The following is a 10,110-nucleotide window of genomic DNA, read 5'->3' on the forward strand; positions in this document are numbered from 1 at the left end:
GGTATACTATTTCTGCTCACTGACTGATGGAGACGCCTCCTGCAATGTCCTTGCTCTTCTTTTGAGTCAAAGTATCACTTCTCCGTACCAAATGGTCCATAGTCTGAAGATCTCACCTTAGTGAGAAGTCAGAGACTCATCCTTGTCAAATGCAGTCAAGTGCCACAAGGATGGATTCTTCCATATTTACCTTGGCTTTAGGAATAGATTCTCAGATACTGGAGAAAGGATCAGGTAAGAACTGGAATAAGTCCCAACCCATTACTGCACATAGGAAGAAAGCCAAAGTAAGCCCCTTTGGTGCAACAGCCTTAGGAAAATTATACCATAGTGTAAGAGAGTTTTTTTTTTAATTCCCCAAATGGGGAAAATAAGACTATTTATCTCTGAAATTTGTAGGAAGAACCTAACTAATATCACAAACAGGACAAATTATTTTTTAAAAGATTTATTTTGTGTGTGTGTGTGTGCACATCTGTGCAAGTGTCCATGGATGTCAGCAGGTAGTGTCAGATTACTTGGAATAGAAGATACAGGGGATTGTGAGCTACCCTATGTGGGTACCAGAATCTGAGCTCTGGTCCTTTGGTTGAGTGGTAAGTGCTCTTAACTGGTGATCCATCTTGGCAGTTCACAGAGCAAATTCTTTTGTTGTTGTTGTTTGCTTTTTGTTCTTTGCTCATTACTCTACCTTTATTTATTTTTTTATTTAACATACCAAACACAATTTCCCCTCCCTGTTCTCTCTCCCACACCTCCATTCAATTACCCCCTTCTACTCCTTCTCCTTTTCCATTCAGAAGACCTCCCATGGGAGTCAACAAAGCATGGCATATCAAGTTGAGGGAGGACCAAGCTCTTCAACCAATTCATCAAGGATGTGCAAGGCATCTCACCATAGGGAATAGGTTTCAAAGAGCCAGCTCATGTGTCAGGTACAGGTCCTGGCCCCACCACTAGGGGCTCTACAAAAGACTAAGCTACACAATTGTCGAGCATTAGCATAAAACCTACATTGTTGCAATGTTGACTCCCTAGCTGTTGTTCCATAAACCATGAGCTCCCACAAGCTTAGGTCAGCTGTCTCTAGGGGTTTCTCCAACATGATCTTGAGCCCCATCCCATGCTCATGTAATCGTTCCTCCCTCTCTTCAACTGAACTCTCAGAGCTCAGCCCAGTGCTTGACTGTGGATCTCTGCATCTGCTTCCATCAGTTACTGGGTAAAGGCTCCATGATGACAATTAGGGTAGTTACCAATCTAGTTATAGGGAAATGCCAATTCAAGTACCCTCTCCACTATTGCTAGGAATCTTAGCTAGGGTTGCTGTGAGATAATGCTTGTATACTGTAAAGATTTGTCACTCATATTAGTTTAATATAACACTGATTGGCTAGTAACCAAGCAGGAATTATAGGCAGAGCAATCAGTCTAAGAGAATTCTGGGAAAAGGAAAGGCAGAGACATAAGCCAGATGCAGAGGAAGAAAGATGAGAATGCTTGCTGAGAAAAGGTACCAAGTCATGTGGATAAACGTAAATAAGAATTATGGGTTGATTTAAGTTGTAAGAGCTAGTTAATAATAAGCCCAAGTTAAAGGCAAAGGAAAACCAGCCTACAATTCACAACCACAGAAAACCTAGACAACAAAGATGACCCTAAGAGTGATATACATGGATCTAATCTACATGGGAAATACAAAAAGACAAGATCTCCCGAGTAAATTGGGAGTGTGGGGATCATGGGAGACAGTAGAAGGGGAGAGGAAAGGAAGGAGGGGAGTGAAGAATAATATATAGCTCAATAAAACATTCTAAAACATTAATAAAAATATTATATCAAAATATTTTAAAAATAAGTTTGAGTTAATTGGCCAAATAGTTTATAATTAATATAAGCCTCTATGTGTTTCTTTGGGACTGAGCAACTGCAGGACTGGGTGGAACATAAGCTTCTATCTACAAATGATGTCCAACTTTCAGCAACTACACCCACATAAAGCCTGAGAGACCTTGAGAAGGGATTCTAGATGTAAAAGAACAGATTCAAGCACGGCTTCTTGGTAGCAGCATTATCTAAGGTGGGCTCTGTTTGCTAGAGGTAAGCAGAGGTGTGGCTCCTTTAAGAGACGCTTCAGTGTTAGCAGCAAAAATTATGAGACTTTTTTAAGAGGTGCTACCACAAAACATTTAACTTGTGACCCAGACATGTATATGTGTTTGTTATGTACAGGCACACCAACTCCATCCTGGAAACTTATTCTGGATTCTTTATATTCCTTCTTAAGCCCATCTTTCTGTTTTCCTATTCACCAGCTTAATTTTATTTATTTTCTCTTGTTTTGTTTTATGGTAACCAACCCCAAATATTGTTTTATTTGCCTTAAGAAATGCATCATTTCAGTTATTCTTATTTTTATATTCAAGAAGAATATATCATTTATGTTTACAACTTTGCTTTCTTTCGTCTTTCGCTTTTATCAGTATTGGCTTAATTTTTAGCATTTATTAATTTGGTGTATGAGTATGTGAGAAAAAGGGATTGAGCTAGGGAAAGAGAGATTTGGGGTTAGAGAACAATTTGTGTGGAGTTGGTTCCCTCCTCCCACTCTGTAAGTCCCAGGGATGAAACTCAGATAAATAGGCAATCTCTCTGGTCCTTCACTAACTTTTAGAGCATTTGATTCAATGATAGAATGATGAGATTAATATTAAAAGAATTCCTTTTACAAATGCTGCCATTTTAGTATGACTTCTGCAAGAACTGCTCCTTTTGAGATCTCTAACATATGTGGAAATCAAATTGTGGTCCAACATCAAAACCATACCGGTGATGACAGATGCACTAGCTCGTGTTAAAGCTCATGTTCCTATTAGCTGAACAGGAGCCAGTCTATTAGGAGGCAGACACATTTCTTATTTAGAATAACAATGACTCACACAAATATCAGTGTGGATAGAGCCATGGTCCTGAGAAGAAATGAATGGTTCCATGGCTTTGTCTTCATCGTGTGACTTATAGCAGGCTCTTTTCTAAATATACATGATATTAGTATATGTGTGTATACTTACACATACACAAATATACACAGAGAGAGGGGGGTAGGGGAAGAGGGAGGGAGGGAGGGAGGGAGGGAGANGAGAGAGAGAGAGAGAGAGAGAGAGAGAGAGAGAGAGAGAGAGAGAGGCCATAAAAGAGCTACTGCTCAATATTGCCTTTGGTACTTTTCTGGGACTGGAGCATAAACAAAGATCACGTCTACTTACAGATCAACCAGATCAACAATGAAACAAATTCTGTTTTCGAGTCTAGGTGTGCATTGTGAATCAGTTCAGAAATGCCTGATGATGACAGGGCAATGGTGAACAAGCAAGAGGTAACTTGGAAAGGCAGAAATGACTTCTGTCCTAGGTCCTGTGAGTTGGGGAAGAGTGAGAGACCTCTACTGGATATACATTACAGATAGGCCTGTATGGCTTCAACTTCCCAAAATATCATGTAGAATTTGCTACACACTTTCTTACAAAAGGGATACTGCTTCAGTAAATAACGTCTGAATTGCATCACTGATTCAACAAGACAGGTCTTGCTCCATGGTCCCTATGATGCTCTAGGACAACTGACCAGTCTCAACTTGTTTGCAGGTTTGATTCTTCCCTTCTTGCCATCCCTCCTTCCCTTTCTTCCTTCTTGTTTCCCTTCCTCGTTTCTTACCTCTCTTTCCTCTCCTCCTCCCTGCATTTTTCTTACGTCCTTCCCTCCCTCCTTCCCTTTCTATCTCCCTTTCTCCTTCCTTCTTTCACTCTCCCCTTCTTCTTTCTATCTTTTATTATCTCCTTTCTTCATTACGTATTTGTTGGAATTTTTTTTTTTTGAGACAGGACTTCTCTGTGTAACAGTCCTGGATGTCCTGGAACACACTTTGTAGACCAGGCTGACCTCGAACTCACAGAGATCTGCCTGCCTCTGCCCCCTGAGTGCTAGGATTAAAAGCATGCACCACTACAATTTGGCTTTTACATGGCAAGCATTATATTAAACTCTGGGGTTAAACAAAATACCCAATATGGTATACTCACTCAGACTCAAAAAGGAAAAAGAAACCAGCAACTTTAAATCATTTTGAAGGTGTGTGATGGGAGGCTGTCTTTCAAGAGGCCAGAGACACAAGCCATATTACTGGAGAGTCTTGTTATAACCTGTCCTCCGACTGCTCACAAACTGAGTCTTCTGTTAATAGGATGTCTTCATATTCATCTCAAGTACAATTAAATTGAGGCAGTGCCTTTTGTAGTGGGTTCAATGGTGTGCACTTTGTGCATAGCCGATAGAGGGGGACATTTGAAGAAAAAGAAAGATTGATTTACTACCTAGAGTGTCTCCAACATACAAGTCATGTCTGAAATCCCACCACTGCTCCTTCTCTTCCATGCTGTGTGACAACATCTTGTGACTTTTAAAGCCCCCCAAGCAGTTCAACATGTCCAGAAAGCTCGTGTAATCCTGGTAGAGAGTGTGTTGAGTTTGCAAACAGAAATGCCTTCCTTCTTTTTCCAGAAACACCAGAGAGAGTCCAGAGTAACCTAAGCCATACTGAAAGCAGAATAAAACAGAGCACAAAGCAGACAGTGTAAAAAAAAATCTATGTTCAATATGTCAGTTCTGTGGTGATCTTTTGTTGTTATTATTGTTTTGTTTTGTTTTGCAGGAGTAGGCTACTTACTAAGCACATACAATAATAGCTGATCTTGAAAACATTATGCAAATGAAGGAATTCAATTACAAAGACCATATGTTACCCTTCAGAATATCTGAAGCATCTCAGACTAACCTATAGAGACATGGAAAGCATATTAGTGACTGCATAGGCTGGGAGTTGGGAGTGGGAGTAAGGGCCCTTGATCCTCATGGAAATACTTTATAATTGTATGTTGCTAGTGTTTGCTGCAAAACTCTGTGTATTCAGTAAGAGCCACTATGTTGCATGACTCAAATTGGTGGAATATATAGTATGTGAGTTGCATGACAATTAAACACAAGCAATGCAATGCTGGATGATTCCAGGTTTATATTTCCTCAGATACTGAGTTGGGTAGGTCTCCAAGTTGCCAACAAAGGCCTCTTAAACATGCTCCAAGTGTGGTTATTTTAGACTGGGAAGGTGTGTGTGTCTGTGTGTGTGTGTGTGAGAGAGAGAGAGAGAGAGACAGAGACAGAGACAGAGAGAAGAGAAGAGAAGAGAAGAGAAGAGAAGAGAAGAGAAGAGAAGAGAAGAGAAGAGAAGAGAAAGAGTGTGTGTGAGAGAGAGAAAAGAGAGAAGCTTAGGTATACAAGTATATAAAATAAAATAGGTATACAAATCAAACATAAATAACTTTGATCATAAATTTATTTGAAAACAAGTCATTGACAGGCATATAATTTTGCCACATATTAAACATGAAGGCCCACATGTATGTTAATTGGGTGGATGTGCTTGTTTGCTCTTCCAGAAAGGATTAAACCCTGGCTGACTACTTCACATGGTCATATGGTCCTAAAGCACCTGCAATACTTCTCAGGCTCAATCAATAATTCATTTCATAATTGTCAATGGTGAGAATGCTGTTTTTCATGACATAGCACAAAACAGTAGATTAATGTTCACCATTATTTCATAAAGTGTTGGAAATTTTGCCCTAATCCCAATCCTAAACTCAGCTAATGGTATTTTGAATGAAGTCAAATATTCTAAGAACAAGAAAAACTAAAGACATGCCTAGGAATATTGGTAGGAAAGTACTAGAAGTATTATTTTTCTATGATTAAACCTTATGTTTTTGTAAGAGAAAAAAAACCTTGTACTTGGAATGAAATCACTACAGATCTTAACATATAAAGTCTTTGACCTGAGCCAATGGATTTTAGACAGTGTTCATTAGTGTTAAGTGCTAGAGGAGTCTACATAGTGCATTCTGGGTGCTCAGAACCAAGGCTGAGGTATAGTAACATTGCAAAACATGTGTTCAGGCTGTCACAATACCTCATATTCATAATATATTTGATTTTAAATTAATTTTTATCATTTTGCAACCAGAAATCTTTGGTTGCATTGATCATTTTTGGTGGATGTCCATATTCAGTTATAAAGAAACAGAAATGTCAGTTTACATAGTGAATGTCTTAAGCCACTTCCCTACCCCCACCATTGACAGACTTTTTGTTTCCTAGGGACTTCCTACACTGGGGCCATCTACAAGTTATCTCAATACACTCAAACTGCTGAAGGACAACGAAATAGAGAGTAATCTACCCAATGGTAAAGCAAGAGGGTCAATAAACCTTATACTTGCTTGATTTTCATGGGTGTGTCACCAGGCATAACTTCTTCCCCTGTCACTGTGGTATTATTAATTATTTCTTTGAATAGGCTATGCTCTTTTGGAACTCACGCAGATCGGAGTTCTGGTGACACAAGTTGAGTTAGCTCCTCCATCCTTTTGTTCACCCACCACCATACCGGCAGACCCACCCCCTTTTGTGCCAGGAACGTGCTGCCACTGGCACTATGCCCTACCCATCATACCCAGCAATAACCCCAGAGCAGAAGAAGGAGCTGTCTGACATTGTTCACCGAATTGTGGCTCCAGGCAAGGGCATCCTAGCTGCAGATGAGTCCACCAGAAACATTGATAAGCAGATGCAGTCCATTAGCACTGAGAACAAAGAAGAGAACAGGCACTTCTACTGCCAGCTGTTGTCGACTCTTGATGACCATGTGAACCTCTTTCATGAAATGATCTACCAGAAGGCACATGGTAGACATTATCAAGTTATCAAGTCCAAGGGGGTGTTGTTGGCATTAAGGTAGATAAAGGCATGGTAACCTTGGCAGGAACCAATGATGAGACCACCATCCAAGGGCTGGATGGGCTGTCAGAATGCTGTGCCCAGTATAAGAAGGATAGAGCTGACTTTGCTAAATAATGCTGTGTGTTAAAGATTGGGGAACATACTCCTTCAGTCCTTGCCATCATGGAAAATGCCAATGTTTTGGCCTGTTATGCCATCGTCTGTCAGCAGAATGGCATTGTACCCAGTGTGGAGCCTGAAATTCTCCCTGATGGGGACCATGACTTAAAGTGCTGTCAGTATGTAACTGAGAAGGTACTGGCTACTGTGTTCAAGGCTCTGAGTGACCACCATGTCTATCTGGAAGGCATACTGCTGAAGCCGAACATGGTCACTCCAGGCCATGCTTGTACCCAGAAATATTCCAATGAGGAGATTGCCATGGCAACTATCACAGAAATGCATTGCACAGTGCCTCCTGCTGTCAGTGGAGTCACTTTCCTGTCTGGAGGGCAGAGTGAGGAAGAGGCATCCATCAACCTCAATGCTATCATCAAATGCCCACTGCTGAAGCCATGGGTCTTGATTTTCTCTTATGGCCGAGCCCTACAGGCCTCTGCTCTGAAGGTCTGGGGCAAGAAGACGGAGAACCTGAAGGTACATCAAGTGAGCCCTGGCCAACAGCCTTGCTTGTCAAAGAAAGTACACCCCAAGTGGTCAGTCTGGAGCCGCAGCCAGCGAATCTCTCTTCATCTCTAACCATGCCTACTAAGAAGAGCTGGTCTAAGGCCGCCCCATCAACACTCCAGGCCCCCACCTACACACTTGCTTTTGAAGAGGGGGCCTTCAGGCTTTCTCATCACTCTTGCTGCCCTCGTGACTGGTGTGGTGTTGTCTGCGAATGCTAATTCTGCCTTCTCTTCCAGCCCACTGCCAATAAACAACTATTCAAAAGGGGGGAATTATTTCTTTGGAAGGCATTGTTTATTTTTCCTCACTTCTACTAGACAGAACTTCAGGTTCTCCTAGAGGGGAAAAAAAAAGGCCATTGTATCTGAGTGATTGTTGCCAAATCCATGTTGAATTTAGAGCTCTTCTTAGATGTTTGATGTTTTATTCTCTTACTTTTGGTTCTCTTTTCCCCCTCCTCCTCTTCTCCTCTTCCACTTTCCCTCTTCCCCTATCCTACCATTTCCTTCCCTGTGGTGGCTTGAATGATAATGGCCCCATAGGTTCATGTGCTTCAGTAGTTGGTCTCTAGTTGGTGGATCTGTTTGACAAGGATAAGGAGGTGTAACCTTGTTGGAGAGGGTGTGTCATGGGGCATAGTGGCAGGATGGTGAAGTTGTGACACTTAAAAAAACCTCCCATTATCCCCAGATCAAGACGTGAGTTCCCAGCTGTTCCTGCCACCATGCTTTGTTCTGGCATCATGGACTCTAACCTCTGAAACTGTAAGCCCAATTAAAGCCTTTCTTTTAAAAGTTGAGTTGGTAATGGTGCTTCATCACAGTAACAGAAAGTAATTTAGGACATCCTCATCCTCCTCCTCCTCTTCTTCTGTTTTCAGTTTATGATCCTCTTCAGTTTCTGGTATAGTAATCTGCTCCATTCATATAATATTCCTTTATTTTTTCAGTTTACGGTATAGTAACTTGATTCATTCATACAATAGTCCTTTTATTTTATATTTGCCCTCTTTAGTAATCACAGTGCCTTTCTATCGTACACTCATAAATATTTAAATGTATTTCTTGCATGCCATTTTGTTGTATATGTTTTTAAGATACAAATGCATATATTTTTAATTACAGGAATTTTCTTATAACTGAATTAATTTTATGATTATTTTAGTCTCTTGCTTTTTGAGCACCATAAAAATTGTGTCTAAATATCATTTATCACGTGATTTGGTCATATGTTTAAAGCAGTCATGTAAGATTAATCATGCTACTATAGCATAAATTCTTTGAGTAAGAGCATATGGGTGTGATAATGAACCTCGAATATTGAAAGCAAGAACCAGGAGAAGAAGGAGGGACAGAGTATGCTCAGCTCTTGCACACCTGCTTTCCTTAACTCCTGTCTATGAACTCTGGCAGTAGGTTGTAACTCTCTCTATTGCATCCACCCTTACTGCTGTGGCCTCCCTGCCTCCTGACCTGAGCATCCAAGGGTGTTGTAGGAATGACAGTGAATGTTTTCCATCACAGTCTATCTCTATTGATACAGTCAGCCCTCAAAGTATTTAGAAACAGATTGGTCATGCATAAGCCAAGTGTTTGCTGATAGCTCATTAGTCCCAGATGCTCAAGTTGTTAGGCATTATTTCTGACACCACCTCCCACAGATCTGTATCAAGGCACATTTGTGTAAACATCAGACAGCTTAAAGGAGATTGGGTAGAAATGTGACAAACATTGACATGTTGGATATTTTAATCAAATCATATTATTGATGGCTTCGCCTCAGTCTACTGTTGCTCACAAGGTATCAGTCATCAAGTAACCTAGGTCCTATCTCTTTGAAATGGAAGGGTGTGTTCAGATTGGAAGCTATATATTTAACTGTCTCCATCTTCCTTAAAGGAGAAAATTCTAACAGTGATGGGTACAAGAGTTTGAACTGCATTTTCAGAGGGAGACAGCAATGCCCTTTTACTAGCTTTTATTTCCTTTCAAATTTAAATTCATGTATTCTAATTCTTTGAGCTGTCTTTTTTATCAGTGAGCACACAGTGATTGTATTAGGTGAATTTTCTAGAGGCACAAAGCCAATAGAGTGTGTACATACCATCGAAGAGGACTTTATTAATTGACTTGCATGATAGGGGTCAGGAGTCCAGCAATGGTTGCCTATATGCTGGGCTGAATTGGTTGAGAACTGAGTTGCTCTTCAGTCTGTGAACTAGGTGCCTCAGAAGTTTTAATCTGAATGCCTGGAGGTCCCTGGAGAATTAATAATATTAAATCAACATGGGAATGCTAATGTCAGTGTAAGATCACAGTGACAGCAACAGGCAATATCACTAAGAAAGAAGAAAAGATTCAAGAAACTACACTTCATTTCTTCTCTAACTAACATCTCTTTGTTGCTTGTTACCAAGTACACCAGGATGACTGGCCTAAACTTCTGTTTGCTGTCTTGTAGACCACTGAGATCACAGATGTATACTAACACACCCAGCTTAAGGTGAGTTCTGAGGATTCAAACTCAACTCACACTCATACACTAAGTCCATGTACAGTTACTATTCTACACTGATAAAATACTGTGGTC

General features: G+C 40.5%; 1 pseudogene; it reads left to right on the top strand.

Moving 5' to 3' along the window:
- The first annotated feature begins 6,529 nt into the window (after nucleotides 1-6,529).
- Nucleotides 6,530-7,603, top strand: LOC126501275 (fructose-bisphosphate aldolase A-like; annotated as a pseudogene).
- The last annotated feature ends 2,507 nt before the right edge of the window (nucleotides 7,604-10,110 follow it).

Source organism: Alexandromys fortis, unplaced genomic scaffold, assembly GCF_014885135.2.
Source record: "Alexandromys fortis isolate MF-2015 unplaced genomic scaffold, M_Fortis_MF-2015_v1.1 scaffold_30, whole genome shotgun sequence".
Taxonomy (NCBI): Eukaryota; Metazoa; Chordata; class Mammalia; order Rodentia; family Cricetidae; genus Alexandromys; species Alexandromys fortis.